Genomic DNA, 21,827 nt, shown 5'->3' on the forward strand with positions numbered 1-21,827 from the left:
TGTCTTCCATTAAATAAGCACATTTGAGTATATATTATATGTGAGGCCAAAAAAATGTTGGAAATAAAGATGACTACACTAGAATGCTTACAGTCCAGCAAGGGAGATAACATTGCCAAGAAACCCAAAGTGTGAAGTATTCCAAGGTAAAAGATAAACAATCCATTTTTGGAGGTAGGAAAGATTTACCAGTTTTAAGCCATGTGGGAAAAAGCATGATTAGGGCTTTGGCAGAATCCTGCATTTCCACATTTGGATATGGATTATAAAAGAGAACAGAATCAAGGAGGTCCCCAAGGTTTTCAGTTTGGGCAACTAGAGGAATGAAGTTGGGATTCACTGAAAGGAGAAGACAGAGAAGCAGTGTCACTGGTCGTCAGAAGAGAAGAGAGTCCTGTCTTAGGCATTTCAATTTGAGATGGTTATTAGACACCCAAAGGAGATGTCTGGTTAGCATTTGAATATATGTATCTAGGGATCAGCTGGGAGGTCTGCCTTGGGTTGAATGTCCCCCCAAAACTTAATCCCCACCATAACTGTTGAGGGTGGGAAATCCTATTACAGTAATTGAAAGGTGGGGCCTTGAAGAGGTGATTAGACTGTAGGACCATGCAGTAGTGAATTGATTAAAAATGGTGGCCAGGGGTGTGGTTCTGAGGCCTTTAAAAGGGGAGAACAAAGAGTCTGTCCCTCTCTCTGCTCTGCCATTTTCTACCATGTGAGACCCCTGTGTTACTGTAAAGCCACCACCAAAGAAAACCCTCACTATAAGTGTTCCCTGGACTTTGGACTTCCCAGCCTCTGAAGCAGTAAGCAATAAATTTCATTTTCTTTATAAAATACCCAGTTCTGTATATATATACATATGTTATTTTATTATATTATAGAATATATATATTGTATATATATATATAAAATAACTAAACAACTAAAATGGACTAATACAGGGTCCAAATTGGGGATTCAAGTGTTGTAATGAAAAAGGTCACCAAAACAATAAGAGAGTAGGTGGAGCAGGAAAATGCAGTGCAATTGCTGGGCAACACTGAGACCTACTTGAAGTTTGTGGTCACTGTTTTACACTGAGACCAGTCTCTGGATGGTAGTGTGATTTTCCTGCACCATTCAGCTTCTCTCCTCTACTGGACCACGGACAAGAACTTTATCTTACTCAGTTTTGTGCTCCAGGCCCTGGGCACAGGGTTTGGTACATAGTAGGTGTGCCCTACATAATCTGTGGAAGGACGATAAATGTAGATTGTCTGTCAATCCATATGACCAAATCCATGTATGGCTTGAAGGATCAATTTTAATATTTTCTTTGAATCATAAGGATCATCTGTGTATCGTGCATCATCTCCTGGAAACTCAAATATGGGTAAGCTGAGACCTTCTTTAGTGTCCTGTTGTGGTTGTGGAGACCTGCTTTGGCTCCACTGCAGAGTCAGGTGCCAGTCGATGGGAGAGAGCAGCTTTACTGCTTGGTTTGAGAAGAAGAGTTTTAAAGGCAGTGCAGTTGCCACTGCACTAGACTCTACAAGGTGGACACCATCTTTCTAGCAAGGACGTGTAGTCTTAGCAGACAGCAGTCAATAACCCTACTACAGTCCTGTGCCAACAAACACATGGTCGTGGGAACCTGCTGGGCTGGGAAACAATGATGCTTGAAACCATCAGTGGCCAAAGAGAAGTGACTGCTACCCACAGCACATGTCTGTTTCCAGGATCATATGTTGTTTTCTCTGAAAACAAATGTCACTATTGTCTTTCTTCCCATGGCCAGTGACATGCCTTGGTAGGTACCTAGAAAATGGGAGTGACACTCAGTGATTTCAGCAAAGAATCTTACTATTGGATAAAAAGAGATTAAGACAACATCACCTCAAAACCGCTGAAATTGCCAAACATTTGCTTCACTTTCCTGTGTTGCTTGGATTTAGGTTACATGGAAGAGTCTTGGAGATATTATTATAGAAATTATTTTTTAACTGAATCGTGAAAATATTCTAGAATTATAGAAAGTATTTTGCTTTCTTGAATGTAAAATTCATAATGAAAGATTTTTCTTTTAGCCTTAAATTGGATTAGTTTTCTTTTCTCCTGACCAGTTGTTCTTTATTTACCCAGTATCTCTGTCTGTGTTTATAAGGGGAGGTCTTGGGTATAGAGGTTATTCAGCGTTGATAATAAACTGTTCTTCAATGCTGACATAAAATATAGTAAATACATAGGTGGTGAAGGTGTGAATTAAATGTTCTCAGAAGATATCATGATAATGTAGAGAGAGAGAATTCACGGAAAGAGAGCTAAAAGGTGCAAAACAGTCACCATAAACCAGCACTGCCCTGTGTATTCTGCACAATTCATCTTGTTGATTCCTCACAGAAGTCTCTGTAATATTATCCGCAATTTACGTGGAGGCACCTAAGAACAGAGAGATTACAAATCTTTCTTAGAATCACACAGTTAATTGGAATGGAGGCAGGATTCTATTTTCCAGATTTTCTCAGTTATGCACACTGGGAAAAGTGTGCCTAACTTTTAAGCCTTTTCAGATCTGTGTTTTACCATTTCTTCCTTCTTAAATTTCTTAATGTCATTTGATATCCAGTAAATTTTTCCAACTGTCTTCTTTTTATAGTAAGTGTGTTCAAATTGTAATCTAAAAAGGTCCACTCATTAATTTTGTTGTTTTGTATCTAAAGTCTCTTTATTTTCTCATTTTACAACTTAAATCAGAAGTTGAAGAGTGAAGCATTGGGTGTCCCTGGGAATAGCTGCATTTTTAACTTGTTGTTCTTATAGTTAGGCTGAGCTATAGGTGGAACTTAGATTTGTTGTAATTTTCCTCCCTTTTAAGAAAGTCCTTTTCTTAAAATTTGTTTTGTTGGGTCTCTTTCCCAATTCTGCTATTTATATATATATTTTAATCCATAACTAAGTGTTCTTTTGTTTACAATAAGCATGTATTTAGAATGGATGTGATATTTTAACACCTGTGGAAGGGGCAGTATGACTGTCCTGGCCATGGCAGTAAGTGGATAAGGGCACAGTAGTGAGTACTGTAGCTCCATTCTTTTCAGGACTCCTTCTGTCCCCAGCTCCCCACCACATCTCATAAAGGGCACAGTAATATAACAATTGGTGTGTACATATCAGCGGCCGTGTGTATGCATAGTCATAGGTATCACTGTGAAAAGTGATTCTGTTGACCCAGTATCAGTAAGAGTATGAGCTTTCCCAGTACTGGGGATGTGAGGCATTGAACCCTTCATTCCATTAAAGCTATATGTATAGTGGGACCATTTGGCGGAAGAGAGAGGACTGGATGGGCCTGAGATAGTAGACATGCAGCACCACTGGGGTGGGGGGGGAGCTTATTTACAAACTCAATAGAGTGAGTGGTGTTTGCATTCTCCCAAAACCCACAACAGCATCAGTGCTGTGGATGGAGGATGCTGGAGGACAAAAGGCATGTTGACGCCTCCCCTACCTCCAGGGGCTTTGGGTCTCATGCAGACTAATCAGGTAAATGTGTAGAAAAGTTTATATATACTTGGCTAATTTTATTTTTGTTTTTCTTTTTTATCAGATGATTTCCAGTAAATAGTAAGAAATAAAATATTAAAAAGATCTTATGAAGAAAATCACAAGTACTCTGCTCCATGTTTAGTGATTTCTCTTCCTTGTCCTTTAGTTCTCCTGGCGATACCTCCATAAATCTGAAAATATACTTCTGTTGCTATACTTAGAAGTATGAATTTTAGACATTCTTTCAATTCTCTGTTGTGAACGACAGAGATTTTGCTCACTTATTTATACTACCCTTGTCTTTTGTTTCTTGATGGGTATCTTACTATTTTTGGTTTGGTTTTCTATTGGTCATCTTTCAAACTTAAATGAAATACAGAAGTCTCTGAGTCTCATCTTGGTAACCTTTGCCATCCTTTTTTTTTTTTTTTTTTCTTAACATTTACTTGTACATATTTGTGGTGTATGGTGTGTTGTTTCAGTATATGCACATACTGCACAATGATTCACTTAGGGTGGATAGCATCCTGTCTTGATTCCGACAGTGCAATATGCAAACGGCACCCCTGCTCTTCCATCTCCCACTCCTTCTGCTGTGTCTCACGTCTTTCTGCAGTGCCTTCACTCTCACACAGTCAAGGTCAAGGGCTTTCACATGCTGTTCTGAAAACATATTTGAGTCTCTCCTGTTTTGTTCTTAGGTTGATTCTAAATGTTGAAAACCAATAAGCAGCCCTTATGTAATTACAAGGGTACCTCAAAAAGCTCATGGAAAAATAGAATTAAAAGATAATACAAATATTTCCAGGAAGCTTTTGAAGACCCCTCATAGGACTGAAAATATTACTTGCTGCTTCCTCTCCCTTTTGGTCAGAATTTTATTGAAATTTGTAGGTGGCTGATTGTTCTCCTTTTCTCTTTACTCTTCTGAATTAATTATGTCTTTATTTCTTTGCTTATGCTTTTATTTCTTTGCTTTATTCAATTTTAAAGCTGTCTTGGAAGGGTTGGGAAACCACTAAGTGTTTGCTTTGTCTGTCACCTGGAACCCAGATGCCATGGTAACTTGCTTGCTCATCAGGGCCATGTGAGGCTCCCAGGGAGTACAAAGAAATGAAAAGCATGTTCCATGCACAGCGAATACACAGGGCACACGCTGGGGTCAGACACATTTGGGTGTGAATCCTTCTACCATGATGACCTTGGGCTGGTTACCAACCCTCTGAGCCTCAGAGGCCAAAATGATTCCAGGAAAGGCTGGGCCATTGCTGTACATCAGCACTGTCCTCTCTGCAGGAAAGTTGGCATTTCTGAAACCCTGCTGTGACTTTCACTACACCTGTGTGGATGGATGATGCAGCACATACAGTGGGCTCTGTTTTCTGTGGTTTGGATCTCTTCCGAGGTCCCACAGTTCCAGCTGTCAGTGATGCCTACTGAGGGCGTATCTTCTCATGAGTTTTCAGGTTTCTACATTGTTCTTTGCTTTGATTATCTTCTCTCCTTCTAGTCTTGGTCCATTTAAGAGAGTAAGCAGGGCTAAATATATTTAGTGTCTAAACAGGATTCAGTGAGAATAATAAATCAATTAGTATAAAAACACAGCATCTTCAATTCTGTCTGCAGCGGTTACGCTTTCCCAGTAATTAGATTTGTCATCCGCATTATATGAAGTTTTTCAGCCCTGTCTTCTTTCAATTTTACAACTCTCGAAAAGTCTTAATATAGTAGAGAAAAATAACCAGGCATACGTACCACATTTAAGTTCTTGATGTTCAGAATTCTTACCCAACTACTTTATTTCTTCTAGAGTATGAGTTTCTGTGGGACAGTGGGAATGTGGAACCCTCAGCTGGATCAGTGTGGTATTTACACCAGCTCTGAGCCTGGAATCAGGTACCCATGGCAGGTTTTAGGGCAAGCAGGTATGTGATGATATTGTTCATAGAAGAAATAATGTCTTAGAAAGGAGGAGAGGCCCTCACTGGAGGAAGCAATGCAAAAGGCAGCTTCCTAGGCCATGAACAGACTAGCAGAGAGACCATCAGGATGCAGTGTGATTAGGGGGTGGCAGTGGTTAAGCCTTGTTTTCCTCTCTGTTGGACTCCAAGTACTTCCTGCGTGGACCAGATATAGGAGGGCTGGCATCCAGCTGGGCACACCAGTCTCCCCATGGTAACTACCAGAGAGCATGGCCTTAGACTTGCACATTGTCCCTGCTCCTAAGTACCTCATGGCCCATGTTTGCTTGGGTGTTGGGTATTCACGTTGGTGGTCATCTCCAAAGGCCAAGTTCCCTCCTCTCCATCTGCTTTTATGTGTGTCTGGCAGCCTTCATTTTAAGAACTTCTTTTCTTCACTTGTGCAAGGTGGTGTTTCATGATGTCTGTTAATATCTGTTCAGATTAATAGATAAATAGATTAAATTATTAAAATAAGTAAATAGAATATTATCTGTGTGGCAGAGATAAATATTTCATGTGCTCCTGCACCTTTCCCAGCCCCCCTGCAGTGAGGTTGCAACCACGTGACTAGGTCTGGCCAATTGACTGTGAGAAAAAGGACCTGTATCATTTCTAGGCCAAGGCACTTAAGAGCTAGTGTGCCTCCCCCACCTCTCTCATAGCCTCCTCTGGTGACCTTGGTGGCCTTGTGTTAATACATAGCATCACTAGATGGAGGAAGCCTGATTCCTAAGACACTCATGGAGAAGAGTTTCTGATGACTTCATATGAGTTTTTTGGGTTAAATCACTGAGGCTTTGGGGTATGTTTGTTACAGCAACAGAACTTAGTATTGCTCTGACTAATACAGTCTGTGAAAGCTAAAAGGGAGCCAAGTATTCATTACACTCCAACCCTTGACTTTTCAGATGAAGAAACAGGCTCAGAGAGTGCATAGGCAGTTAGTGGTGGAGTCTGGCCTGGACCTGAGCTTCCTGACTCCAGGGCTTCCTGTGTTCCGCCATCTGGCCTCGCATGTAGTACAGGACACCTGTGGAAAGATCTACAGACTTAAACTAAAATCATAGTTTATCCTCTATGATTTTATATCATCAGACACATTTATAATGTGGTTTTTAAAATGACTGTTAATTGCACACTACTGTGGTGTTTAAATTGAGTCTCGGAAACACTAATGAGATAGCCATAGCCTTTAAAATTTCTCATTTAATATGTGCTTGTCAGAAGCTAGTTAGCATCTGGATAACTTGCAAAGGCTGCTGGCGCTCTAATGGACTTGGTCTGTGAGGTGGCAGGGGTGAGATTTGACAACATTGTTTCCCGTAACTGTGACTGGCCATGAATTGTCAGGGTTTACTGAACTGACATTGTACTTATGCTTGCGAAGAACTGCCACTGCCCAGGCTGGGCGGGGGCCAGAGGAAGGAAGGGAGGTGGAGTGTGGGCTAGAGAGCTCTTCCTGCCTGTCTCTGTCTGAGAGGCTTAGCGGCCCAGCCCAGCAGCTGCAGCGTGTCAACTCCTCCTTCTGCCTGTGTTAAGGAGGGGGAAATAGATGCACTTGGCGACCTGCTTCTGTTGCCCGTAATGGTATCAGTTATGCACTTGCTGCTGTGGCTCACACCCTCTTCACCATCTCCGGGGGACGATCTTCCATCCCCCGTGGGTCAGGTCTAAGTGCTGGGAGGACATAAATGAAAACTGCCAGGGTGTGTAGAGCCTCTCTCAAAATTAGGAATAATTGGTGTTTCCAGTCCATTATAGGGAAACTCCATTGAGGATTAATCACAGTTATTCCAAGTAGAACACAGTGCTTTAATAGAATACATTAGTGGCCTTTCTTCATTCAAGATTTATTTTCATTTTAAACAAATGAAAATCTTAATGTAAGAAAATTTTTCAAGAAGTTTCTATTTAAAAAAAGTAAAATTTCTTTGTTCTCACTGTTCTTTGTTTTGGACCTTTAAATTGATCTGAAGAGTGAACAGATACCCCTGGTTAAGGTGAACAGTCTCCGTGGCAGCTCTTGCCCATGCCTGTAGCTCTCTTCCTGGAGAATTTATTCCCAGAACTGTTTACCAGAAATCTCTGTTCAGTGTGATTAACACAACTCCAGCATTCCCTCTGCATCTTTTATACTGTTTAAGTCACACTAGCATCGAAGCTTATATTTCAGTCTTAAATTCCTCTAGAACAGTCACTTGAATATTTTAGTTTATTGTAATCCGCCTATGTGTCGTGCTCATACTAAATAACCGCTAACGAATTTTCCCTCATCATGAGGAGTTGTCAGTTATTTCTCAAGCATTATATTCACCCTTACTTAACTACTCTTCATTTACTCATAGGTTGCAAGACCTCAGAGACATTGAAGTGAGAGTATCAGTGTTAATTTCCTAATGATACAAGGTGAAAGACGATGTCTTCTGTCCTTGTTCATAGGCATGAACAACAGAGGTTTCATCAGGCTACATCAGTTTAAGTGTAGCAATAGGGAGACAGAGGGTATTTTATTTTGAAAGAACTATAATTGTAATTTTCTCTGGAAAATAGTACAATGTCCTACAATTTCTAAGAAATAAATAATTATATAAAATCTATTTCAACAGCAGCATATATGTTTTTTAAAAGATTAGGAAGCGACCTTTGCCATCAGATCTTATTGAGACTGGCCCTACCCTAGTAGCAAAGCATCCAAAATAGAAGTCCTAGGTAGCTAACTACACACACAGACACCCCCACCCAAACACACACCCCACATGATTTAAAAAAAAAAAACAAAAAACCCACAAATACGCCTGGTTATATCCTTCTGTGAAGCTGAAGTCAGATTACCTTGTCTTTACTCAGCTGGCATAAATATGCCTTATGGTTTATGAAATAACTGTGCATGCACAGAATAACTGTGTATGCACAGAGCACACCCGCCTGGCATCACTGCCCTTTTGTACTTCTTGTGATTCTACACTAACACTGTGGCAATAGCCTGTCCAGTTAGTGAATCTGCTGTCTTATATTAAATTGCAGCTGTTGGATATTCATTCATTTGCTGCAAAATTGTGTTTGAATATTGGGAGTTTCCTGGAGGGGTAAAAGGACAGGCAGGGGTGGAGGGATTCACAAATTTAATAATGGCCTTAGCCATTGCAGAAGAGTCCAGAAGATGTGCTAAGTCCTATGTGAATAATTAGGATGCCATAGAGAGTGAAGAATAAAAACATTAAGCAGACCCATGGGAACGCTTCTATCTCAGAGGAAGGAGTTAGGAAAAGGGAAAGGTTTCCTGGAGGAGAGGTACGTTTGATCTGATCCTCAAAGATGGACAGGATGTTTTAGTGGATTGAAACACAGGCCCAGCAGCAGGGAACATCCTGGTTAAAGGAATAAGGCTAGAAAGGGGGCATGTGTTTTCAATCCCAAATCAGGACTGTGGTAAGGCAGGAGAGAAAAAGACTTCTTTGCCAATAATTTTACTTCCATTGTTGTTTATAGCATTGAATGGAGCATTGTGTTCCAGGAATATCACTTCCTCTAATTCCCAACAATCTTGTGAAAAGCATTATTTTTATCTGTTTACAAAATGGGGATACTGAGGCTCTAAAAAGATGTTAAAACTGTTACTCAGGTTGTACGTAGTAAAAGCTGGATTCAAACCGAGGCAGAGTAGCTCTAGACCTAGAGCCAGTAACCAAGGCAGCGTACTGTCCCCCATACTGAAAACAAGGACATCCAGGTTCCATGGGACAGAATGGGTAAAATTAGGACCTTCTTGGAAAATCTGGCACCTGTGCTTGCTAAATCTTGAGGAATGTTCAGGGAGGGGGAAATAGTGGGGTTTAAGTGAGGATGTGGGAGTGGGTCATTGGGACAACACAGTAGCCATTTGCTACAAGTGGCATTGAGCACTTCACATGTGACTTGTGCAAATTAAGAAATTGTCTGAGTGTAAAACACACCCTGCATTTCAAAGATCAAGTATGAAAAAGAATGTAAAATATCTCAATTTTTGTAGATTACACATTGAAATGTTTCTAAAATTACATTTTAAATAAAGTATATTATTAAAATTAATTTTACCTGTTTCTTTTTCACTTTTTTAAGTGTGGCTATTAGGAAATTTTAAATTATGTATATGGCTCACATTATATTTTTATTGGGTACTGTTGATCTGGAATGCTAGGTAAAGCAGATTGGAATTTATAGAACCTAAAGATTAAGTTTTCTTTCCAAATTTTTTTCAGGGTAGCCCTTTTTTCTATATTAGGTATCTGTAAGAACCAACTAAAGTTTTAGCTAATTGTATATTGGCCTTTGATATGAAATAATGTCATCTTTGTCATGTGAAGGTGACCTCCAAATCATGTCCTGGTGTTGGCTCTATTGCACAGTTTAAAAAGAAAGCACACTGTTTTGGGGCCATGTTCATGGTGGAGAGTTTGTTCATCTCAAGACTTAGAATGAACCCTTTCATGTTTCTCTGAAGTTAATGGTTGACCAATTACATCATGACCTTTGAAATAACATACGGCTTTAGAATGGCCTCTGATTCATAATTTGTATCACGTCTCTGGCACCATAAAGTTATCACATATTCACCTGTGGGGGCCTGCCTTTAGGAATGGCCAGGAGATTTTGAATCTGTAAATGAGTTTGTAATGTTGAAAAGGGAGCCATACTAATGCTCTTATTTGCTTTTTAATTTGTGGTCTTTCAAAGATGAATAGTTACAAATTTAGACATTCTGGTTACACTCTCCCCATAATCCCATATTCTTTAATAACAATTTTCTACAAGGCTGCTTTTGTGGTTCTGAGTTCCTGATCTTATTTGCTTTTCCCTTGCAAATGTCAGAGGCTCAACTGCTGTGCCCTGATAAAGCTTTTGTGGCACTAATTCTTGGCTTGACCTTCATTTCTCAGAATTCTGGCCACAGAAAGCATTTCTTTGGCATTATATGTGTATATAGGACCTGAAAGGGAGTAAGAAGGCAAGGTTCCACAGCCATTTGTAAAAGCATTTTCCTTCAATCACAGTAATTCAGGCATGCACACAATCATTTAGCCAGAAATGGTGAGAAAACACAGAGGAGGTAAGCAGATGGACAGGGTGGGGATCAGCATTTTACTTTCTTCCTTGTTCCTGTGCTGCACTGTTGATGTGACAACTTCCTCACTCCCATGGACTTCTTCAGTGCCTGGAAGCAGGCTCCTACCTGGGGGCCAGCAGCTGCCTTCCCCTCCGTACCTAGCTCCTGAAGCCAATGGGCCCATCTCCTGGTGCATTTCCAAAGCTGACAGCTGCAGAAGGAAATTCATCAACAATATCTCCCTGACTCTAGGGTGATCGACTTACCACGACCTCCTTCTCCGAGATGAGGAGATTTCTCTTTTTTGTTATTAGATGATTCTCTACAAGCAGAAAGAAATGCTAGTGTTTGTTTTACAGTTGATACTGAATTATTTGGACACTTGATGTTTCTCTTCATTTTGTATATTCGCTTGTGCTGTCTTGCTGTGGCCAGAGGAGACTCTGCTGCCAAGGCATTTTTTTCATAGAATTGAAGATTCTGATGCCTTTTATTTAGGGAGGCTGTTTTATATATTTTCTCTTTCCCCACATACCGTCTGTAGGAACTATTCAGTGGCTTCTGTTTCTTTCTGATTATAGCAATGAGGCATTTCTATATGAAGTAGAAAATGGGTCAGTGGGCAAATAAAGAGTGAATTTCTGAGACAATTATACTTTCTGCTTTGATAGCTCAAATGCCAAAGGGCATCTTTTAAATAAGAAATAGAAGCTCTGAACACATGCAGGCACCCCAGCAGGACTAATTGGCCTGGGATGTGGCTACTGAGAATGTTTGTTTTCTCCTGGAGAAACATTTCTGCCTTGAAGGTGGTTTGCAAAGTTGTGTATGTCATAGCTGCATAGTTAGGGAGAGCCTGCCTCATGAGCTGGTTCTTTATGAATCACCAGGCCAGCTCTCATCCTCTAGTCCCTCTGCTTTGAAGGTGTTTTGCTCTACTGTGTCCTTAAAGGCCTCATTATTGTTGATGTGCACAAAAGATCACCCAACATAGAGGTGGTTCTGGTCAGCTATTGCTATTATTGGGAACAACAAAGGATGCCTCTGATGGCAAAACTTTACACCTCCCCTTTATCTATGGGAAGCCCATCACTAGAACTGACATTATCAAACTTTAGTTTCTTGGGCTCCGGAGGTGGGGCAGGTGGTCCAAGGCCTCAGCCATGCCCCCCTGAGGTCCACATCCAGCCCAGCCATGACCCAGCCACCACCGGAAGCCCCCTGGGCTCCCCTGCCAGAATGAGGGGAGTGCCATGGGCTTCGACCACTCTCCCAACTTCTTCCTTCTCCCACCCTATCCCTATTCTCTTGCCCCTCTCACCTCCCCCCAACTGCTCTGCAACAACATCATAGAATGTAAAAATATAATAATAATAAAAATAAATTAATTAATTTAAAAAAAGAAACCTTGGACTTATTTGAAGAGTTGTAATCAGGAAAAAGAAAAATATTTGAAGTAAATATGTCAAAATGGTAGTACTTTTCAGATCTAGGTGATGAGTAATTTGGGTTTATTTATAGTGTCCTTTATCCCTTAATATGTGTATTAAATTTCTATAAAGCAAATTAAACAAAAAACAATCACACACAAACCTTAATTTCTTCTCTGAAGTAGAGAGAGAATATTCCAGAATAAATGATGAAATTTTAGAGTTAAAGCAGAACTTAGAAGTCAGTCCTGAACTCAGGTATAACCTGCTTATAAATGTGGAATCTAAGTCCCCGGGATTTAAGCACGTTGCATAAAGAGACACAGTAAGTGAGCCGTGGAAGACTTGTCCTGTTTCCTCAACTGTGACAGTGTGTCTCTTGTTCAGTTTCTGTTTCCCAGTGCACTTAGGTAGTCAGTTAAATGACAGAAGATTTACCCCTTCTTCCAACAGTTTTCAAGGGAATATTAAACTCACTGGGTTGCCTAAATACAAATAATCATTATTTAAAATGTGTTTGTTTTTCTGGGGGTTTGAATCTTGAAAACTGAGGAATGAATTTGCATTCTGTGTTATGAAATCCACGCATATTCGGGTGGGAAATTACAGCACAACTCTAGGTTCATTGTAAAAATGCCAACAGCTGGCTGAATTTCACTTCTGAAGAGATAGAGTAGACATACTTCTCCGTATTTCTCCCACTAAAATCCCTGGGCACTGTATCGAAGACAAGCATAACAAGACTATGAAAGAGGGACAGGAGATGGCAGACTGGCTGTGTACCTTGGGAATGGAGGAATGAGATGGTGGTGAGTTCCCTGGGTTTTCTTTTTGCCTCATAGATCTGAGACTTGGAGGTGAAAAAGCTGGCAACCTAGAAATACCAATTACCATAGGCAAAAACCCTACTACCCCCAAAAACCAACAAAAGTCAAAGGACTAGGAAAGGGGTAGCTGAACACAACAAAAAACTTTTAAACAATAATTTTTATACTCCATTCAAACAACACAGGAAAAAAAAATTGTGTCCTCCACCCCTACCCAGAAAAAAGGCCAAGTGGAGATCTGGGATTTTTATCCTCAATGACCAGTAATGAGCCCTCCACCTCCTTTGTGGTATAGGTGAAGCTGCACCTGGCAGAAACAAGGTGCCCCTTCCCTCTCCCTGTCAGAATGGTGTCAGAGGAGCCCTAGTGGAGAGTAAAAATTTTACCACTTCCCAGTAGTAATGAGGCCAACCCACTGTGGAGTCAATAGAGACAATATGGGGAGCTGGAATTCCCACCCTGCAGTAACAAGCTCCCTCCTCAGGTGTCAACAGAGGCCAGATAGGAAACCTGGATTTCTACCTTTCTCCAGCAGTAACAATGCCAGAGAGGTGTCAGGAAAAACCAGCTAAAATCAGAGATTTAAATAAAGTGCAGGGCCTCAGAACATAATGCAAAAGAGGCTCAGCCATCAAAAAAAATTTACTCATCATACCAAGAAGTTAGAACTCTCAAACTGAATGAAAAAGAAAATCAGTAGATGCCAACACTGAGATGACAGAGGTGATGGAATTATCAGGCAAAGATTTTAAAGCAGTCATGATAAAAAAAAAACTTTAATGAACAATTTCAAACATGCTAGAAACAAACAAGCCTGAACAAAAAAGTAGAAACCCTCAGCAAATAAATAAAATACATAAAGAAGAACCAAATAAAAAGTTTAGAACTGAATAATACAGTAACTGAAGCTCAATAGCAGAATGGAAGAACAGAGGAAAGAATAAGTGAGCTGGAAAATAGAACAATAGAAATTATCCAGTGTGAACAATGGAGAGAAAGTAGATTGGACTGAAAGAATGAACAGAGCCTCAGGAACCTCTAGGACTATAATACAGGACTTAACACTCAAGTTATTCGAGTTCCAGAAGGAAAGGAGAGAGAGAGAGCTAAAAAAAAAAAAATACTTAAAGAAATAATGGCTGAAAACTTCCCAAATTTGACAGGAGACAGAAACCAAAGGAAAAAGAAAGAAACCAAGCGAATACCAGAGACCCATATAAATCTACACCAAGCCACATTATAACTAAACTTCTGAAAGCTAAAGACAAGGAAAAAATGTTGAAAACAGCCAAGGTAAAATGACATCTTACCTAAAGAGGAAAAACAAGTAGAATGACAGCAGATTTCTCAATAGAAACCATGCAGGCTGGAAAAAAGTGGCACACATTTTTCAGGTGCTGAAAGGAAAGAGCCATTAACCCAGAATCCTATATTTAGTGAAAATATTCTTAAGGAATAAAGGAGAAATCAAGACATTCTCAGATGAAGAAAAACTAAGAATCTGTTGCCAGCAGACCTTTGCAAAAAGAATGCCTACAGAATGTTCTCTAAACAGAAAGTGACAGCAGAAGAAATCATAGAAGGAAGAAAATAATATGGCAAGCAAAAATATTGGTAAATGTAATATGCTTTATCTTCTTCTAAATATGTTTTCTTAATTATGTTTGACCATTGAAGCAAAAATTATAACACTGTCTGATGCAGTTCTAAATGAATGTAGAGGAAATATTTAAGAAAATTTATGGTAAATGAGATAGAATAAAGGGACAAAAGAGAGATAAGGTTACTATTTTTCACAGAGCTGGTAAAATGACTATACCAGTTAAGTGTGATATGTTTTATATACATAAAATATCATAACTACCAACCACTAAAAAAGCTAAACAAGGAGATACATTTAAAACACTCCAGATAAATCAAAATAAAATTCTAAAAAACATTCATGTAACCCACAGAAAGGCAGGACAAAGAAAACAGAGAAATGAAAAACTGGGAAATATCGCATATGTAAGCCCTAACATATCAATAATGACATTAAATATAAATGGCCTAAATACAAGTTGAAGACACAAATTAGCAAAGTAGGTAAAAAGACATGCTTCAAGGATATGCTCCCTACAAGAAACTCATCTCAAATGTAATGATATAGGTAGGTTTAAAGTAAAAGTATGTAAAACATATGTCATGCAAAAATTAATTTTAAAAAACAGGAATAGTTATGTTAGTATTAAATTAGCTATACTTCAGAGCAAAGAAAATCATAAACAGAGAGGGACATTACATAATGGTAAAAGGGTAGATCCACCAAGAAAACATAGCAATTCTAAATGTACGTTCATCAAACAACAGAGCTTGAAAATATGTAAAGCATAAAGTGATAGAACTAAAACTAGAAATAGACAAGCCAACAATTAGAGATGAAGACTTTAACAATTCTCCCAACAACTGATAGAACAACTAGGCAGATAATAAGCAAGGGTATAGAAAAAATCTATACCACTATCAAGCCACAAGATTTAGTTGACATTCATAGAACTCTTCCCCCAACAACAGCAGAATACATATTATTTTCAAATGGCAACAGAACGTATGTTGATATAGACCATATCCTAGGCCATAAAACAAACCTTAACAAATTTAGAAGATGTGAAATCATACAAGATGTGTTCTAACCCAATGGAATTAAGCTAAAAATCAATATCAGAAAGATAAGAAGAAAATCTCTAAACCCACTGAAACTATAGAACACATTTCTAAATAATTCATGGGTCCAAGATGAAATCTGAGAGGAAACAAAAAAATGCATTGAACTGAATCAAAGTGGAAATATTATATTTCAAAATTTATGGGAAACAGCTAAAGCAGTGCTGAGAAGAAAATTTATAGCACTAAATTCGTATATTGGAAAAGAGGAAAAGTCTCATATTAATGATCTAAGATCACACCTTAGAAACTTAGAAAAGAACAAAATAAACCCAAGCAGAAGGAAAGAAATAATAAGAATCAGAACTGAAATCAACTACGTTGAAACAGAAAAACAAAGAAAATAAATGAAACAAAACCTGGTTCTTTGAAAAGATAAAATAAATTGACAAATCATTAACAATATTGACAAAGAAAAATAGAAAACACAAATTGCCAATATCAGGAATGCTACAGACAGTATCAATATAGACCCTATAGACATAAGAATAGTGAATACTATGAATATTTCTATATGCATAAATTTGATAACTTGGATAAACTTAGAGAAATAGTGTTCTCCCCCATTTACTGGTGTTTGAGTATGAGCTATAGGCATACATAGTAGTATTTGCAGAGACTACTAAGCTGAGTATTTCTTTTTCTTAAACCCATTTTTAGATATGCATGAGTAAGGAATATTAAGAATGTTGGATGAGTTTAAGAATTTTATGATTTGGGGATTTCCCAAGAATTTTTGGGAATTCTGATTTATTTCTGACTGCTGAAAATTAGTATTTGTAGGGAATTTGGAAACACTAGCCTTAGCTGTAGTCCCTTTGAGGGAGGAGCCAGAACCACAGTGTGGCCAGTACAGCCTCACAGGGGAGTGGTGGGGGATTTATGGAGCTGGAAGAGACAGGAATGGGAATGGGGCCACTGAAGGCTGACTTCATGTGCACTTCTAACCTGAGAGCCCTGGTGTCTCCAAGAAGCAAATAAAATGTGGTAGGGTAGTTATAAGTTCACTCATAATGATACGTCTCTAGGACTGCTTATGTTGGCCTGTGCTGAGTGCACAGCCAGGTGTGCTGCACTGAAACTTGAGTAGACACATAGCACAGGAAGAACCAGAGGTCAGACCACATAGCTACAGCACGCAGAAAAATGCTCACGTGTAATACAGGAGGACTCCCCAAAAGGGAGTTCACAGTTCTGGGTTCCTTCATCCTGGCAAATTTCTCACAGGTCTCTAACCACACTCTTGAGCACTTGTGATTTATACAGTAGATCCCCTTATCTGTGGGGGATACTTTCCAAGACTGAGTGGATGCCTGAAATCACAGCCAGTATCGAACCCTATACATACTATGCACAGTTTTCTTTTGTCTTCTTCATAGTTTCACAGGTAGAAGATTTGTTCTTACCGTAGATCTTAGCAACCTCAGCATAATTTTTTTTTCCTTCTTCCCTTATTCAGTTCAGAACTTTCACCTTTTCACTTAAAGGAAGTGCTTTACAGCTTCTTTTTGGCATATCCAAATTGCCAGCATCACTACTTTTGCACTTTGGGACATTATTAAGTAAAATTAGGGTTACTTGAACATAAGCGTTGTGATACTGCGACAGTCAATCTGATAACTGAGAAGGCTACTAAGTGACTAAGAGTGGGTAGTGTCAACAGGGTGGATATGCTGGACAAAGTGATGAAGGGATGATTCATGTCCCAGGTGGGATGGAACAGGACAGCATGAGATTTCATCGCACTACTCAAAACGGCCCACAATTTAAACTTTAAGAATTGCTTATTTCTGGAGTTTTCCATTTAATATTTTTGGATTGTGGTTGACCATGGGTAACTGAAGCCTCAGAAAGCAAAACCTCAGATGAGGGGAGACTACTATATTTAATTTTTACGTGTATATGTTTGTATACGTATATGTATCTCCTTTGCACTGAAGTGAAGTAACTGGACCAAGTCCAGGTTGTCCTTCTCCAGGGCCTTGAACCTGAAACCCACTTATCTTTGTGGTCTGCCTTAGTTCAGTGCTTTACAGACTTGGTCAAATGTATTCCTCACATTACCTGTGTGAGGTAAGCATTATCCCCAATGAAATAAAAGTTTGGTGAGGTAAAGGTCACTGACCCAAAGTCTGAGCTGGTGTCCACTCTTATATCTTCCTGCCCCTCCAGGCCTTGACACTTGACCACCATGCTCCAGCCCAGGTTAAATAATTTAGTGATTCCAATCACTAAAACTTGTATTTTAGAGTTAGAAGGGCCTTCATGAGATTGTGGATGGCTGTTCCCTGCCTCCCTACAGGCAAGAATTTCTTATTCTCATATTAGAGATGAGCTGTCTGAGATATTAGCATTACGCATGTGCCTTGCACGAGGTCAAAGAGTAAAATGTGAAAGAGAAACTGGAGTCTTGAGGTTTGTTCTGTCAAACCATGTTGCTCTTTTCTTGGCTTTCACCGTGAAGAACAGACAGTTTAGCTTAAGGGATCAACAAATAATTTGAAAAAGGTCATTGCAGACTAGACCTGTCCTTTGTTCTTTCCCTTTCTTTGTCAGACCATTGCTTGGCTTGACTGACCACGATTGGATTCTAGTACACTCATGTGAGGATTCCCTTTTCAGCCAGTGATATTTAAAGTCAGGTGTGTGTCTGACTCTGATGTGTTCGTCTTCTAAAGATAGACAGAGCCACCTTCAGCGTATTTGGGGACAAGATGCTTGTTTCCCAGGACAATAGCAAACATGTTCCTTATCACTAGTGTATTGTTTTTATTGAACCATAGTCTTGTTTCTTTCACAAGTCAGGGTCTTTGACACTTTATCTTCACCAGGGTTTCTGAGGTAGAGATCCAGTGCATTTTGCTCATGTCCTTTGTTTGTTCACTTTGGGGAAGGAAAAGGGTGTGAACATTCCCAGAATGTCTTCTCTGTGCCGGGATTCTCCTGAACAGCGTCTAAGGCCAGGGGAAAGCCTCTGGATCAAGATTCAGACAAAGTTCTGCTCTTTACCCTCTGTTCAGGCCTGTCTCTCTGATGTAGGCCACCCGGTGCTTGTGTATTTGAGGCCTGTCATCAATCTGAGGAACTGGAATTTGCCCAGTAGTGCACAATGTGGCCTTTATTTGGTCTTGGCCTTCATGTTTAAGCTTAATTAACAAAGGAGCTAGTGAAAGGGACTTAGATAACAGCTACAAAATAAGCAGAGGCCCGAAAGTATGATTTGATAAGGAAAATGAAAACAATGAATGATACGGGTTAACTGCTCATTTATGACCACTGCTGACTTTAACTTTCATAACAATAGTAAATTTTGTTTAGTGGCACTAAGAGAGCTTTTAGTTTCCCTGAATTCTCACCAAGGGAGAACTAGCCTCCTTTTATATATATGTGTGGTTTTGTGGAGAAAGAGAGATAATTTAGAACTGTAGTGAATTAAATCATAAGTGGAATTGTAAAGAGAGAGAGAGAGAGTAAGTAGAATTTAAATGAGAAGGAGGAGGAGAAAGAATTAGGGATTAGGGTCCAGAGAAGCAGATTCTAACCAGCTTTAGCTAAACTATAGTCTCCATGCCCAGGAGAAAGCAGGAAGCTTAGCACCACCCACGAAACTGAAACTGAACACACCCGTGTAACCAGCACCCAGATCAAAGAGCAGGAACTGACCACCTCCTAGAAGCCACTCTGTTCTCATTTTCAGCCACTGCTCCCCAAAAGAAATGCCAGTCTGACTCCTAGTGACATAAATTAATTTTGTATACTTTTAAACTTTATGCAAATAGACTCATACAGTATATCCTCTTCTGAGTCTGGTTTCTTTTGTTTGATATTGTTTATAAGATTCATCCAGATGTCACACATAGTATGGACAATTCATTCTTATTACTCTATAGTATGCAATGTGTTGATCCATTCTACTACCTATGAGCATTTGGGTAGTGTCTGGTTTGAGCCTGTTGTAGATACGTCTGCTGTGAGCATTGTCTTCCAGTGACCCTGTGGATGCATTTCCATTATATATACACCCAGGAGTGGAATTGCTGGGCCACAAGGCATGCACGTGTTAGCCAGAACACATATTGCCAAACAGTTTTCCTAAGTGGTTGTACCAGTTTACACTCCCGCCAGCAGCTTGTGACAGTTCCAGGTATTCCATATCCTCATCAAGACTTGGTATTTTCTCTTTTCATTTTAACATTCTGGTGGTTAGTAGGTGCTGGTATAACAGATGAGAAAGCTAAGGCATGGAGCAGGGCCTAATACTCCCTATCTTATCAGTGATGGCAAAGCAGGAGTTTGAGCCCCCACAGCCTGGCCCCAAGGCCCATGCCCTTCCCACCCTGTTATCCTTCCTTCCTCACAGGAGATGTTTCCTTCCTTGGGTGATGATCCACTTCGACTAGCCCTGGCCAGCTCTCTGTCCACTGTAATGATAGGTCAGTCAGCCTCTGTGGGCCCTTGTGTACAAATATTTTAACCAAACCTGAAATGTCAGCTATTCAATTGAGACAATTTTAAAACATCATTTCTGGATTTTATAAAGCTGTAGGCTACCCCAAAATTTCACTTTGGCCTCAAGTTTAAAACTTTAAATCCCATTAATGAACTTTCAAATGAACCACAAAATTGGCTCACTTTTGGCTCATCTCTTTGTCTTCTCTGTCCAGATTCTGAAGGAAAAGCCCAATTCCATCAGACAGCAGGGGAAAGAGCAGCCAGCTCACAGCAGAGCCTTCCAGCAGGAAAACAGGCCGAGTAGGCAACATTCTAGCATCATTCAGTCTTTTCTGTAGCCCTTGGAAAGGGCACTTAGGAAGACTACATAGTTGCATGGAAAAATGGGCAAAGAGTAGTTAAAAAATAAAGCAAGGAATAAAATGTTATGACCCCTGGAACTACATCTAATAAAACCCACACATACCTGCACATGTGTGTAAGTTAGAAAGAAAAGGCAGAGAGCTAATAGTAATTGTCTTAGGTTTGTAGAATAGTGGGTGGGTTTACCGCCTTTTCTATATTTACAGAATTTTTGCAAAGTGCCTGCATTAGTCTTGTAAAGAAAAAAGTTAAACTTATAATTTCTAAAAAGATAATTTTTCCTTTTATGTTTTTGCTGCCTATATGTGGGAAAATTAATTAGAACTATAATTGTTTTGAAGCCCTGGAATTATTATGTTTAAAAATCATAGAACCATAATGTAATGATTGACAGGGTAATACAATAAAATAAATATCAGCAGCCAATGTTCCAATGAGGAAAAGTGGAATTAAGGAGAGTATAATCCCTGGGTGTGTATAATATGTATTATTAATGGTTATATATGTGTGCGTATATATGTGTGTATGTATACACATGTATATATTAGTTATCAGTCTATCCTAGTTCTTATTAGCCCCTCTTTGTAAGATGAGTAGGGATACTAAAGAACTGAGAAGTGAAATATGTACAATTTGTGTGAAATAGTAGATATGTATTAGTCAATAAAATAGACTTTTGAGTATGTGTTTTTTATGTATGTGTGTGAACTTTAACGCATTTAAATCATACATACATAAATTTGCATGGAAATACACAATATTATATCATTAGCTATTTTTTGGTACTTATATTCTGAATTATTTTTCTTCATATTTTATTGTGTTTGCAGAATTTTTTATGTTGAGCATATGCTTATGTTTAAATTTAAAATGTCAAATAGTCCCAGGTAATATTTGAAACTTGCAAAACCCATTTGTAAGGTGGATAAGGATTCTGGGAAGGAAAAGGCAGTGTTGTAGAAAGATAGTGCTATTCTCTATTTTCCAAAGGACCATTGGGTTATATTGTTCAAACCCCAATTCTCTTTGTTTTTAAGTAGGTGATGCAGTAGAATTTTGAAAGTTATACTAGGTATTTGCTGACAATGAGAACATATTTGTGGCTTTGTTTTTTCAATGGCATATTTTATTTCCTATCAGATTTATGAATTTAATAGCTCCCACTTCTTTATTTACTTTAAGAGAGAGAAAATTAATCATTTTATTTTTTAATGGTACATGATTTCTTCTTATTTCTCAAAGGTTTTGTTATGAGACAACAGGGTTCCCTTCCTTAGAGAACACAACAAAGACCAGGGTAGGAGGAAAAGGCTTTATTACTTGCAAGTAAAGAGAACACTGGGGATAGCTCCCCATGCAATGTCTTCCTGAAGAAGGGAAAGGGATCATCTTATGCAGCCAAAGTTCCTACATATTTTCCCACCTAAGTTCTCATTTAGGTCCTCTCATGTAAATGAAGGACACAAGCTTGTTC

General features: G+C 39.1%; 1 protein-coding gene across 1 annotated transcript in view; it reads left to right on the plus strand.

The window, feature by feature from the left end:
* MYRIP (myosin VIIA and Rab interacting protein) overlaps window positions 1-21,827 on the plus strand; it is a 353,617-nt gene that overhangs the window by 66,080 nt on the left and 265,710 nt on the right. The window lies entirely within an intron of this gene.

The sequence above is a fragment of the Cynocephalus volans genome, chromosome 11, assembly GCF_027409185.1.
Source record: "Cynocephalus volans isolate mCynVol1 chromosome 11, mCynVol1.pri, whole genome shotgun sequence".
In the NCBI taxonomy this organism is placed as follows: domain Eukaryota; kingdom Metazoa; phylum Chordata; class Mammalia; order Dermoptera; family Cynocephalidae; genus Cynocephalus; species Cynocephalus volans.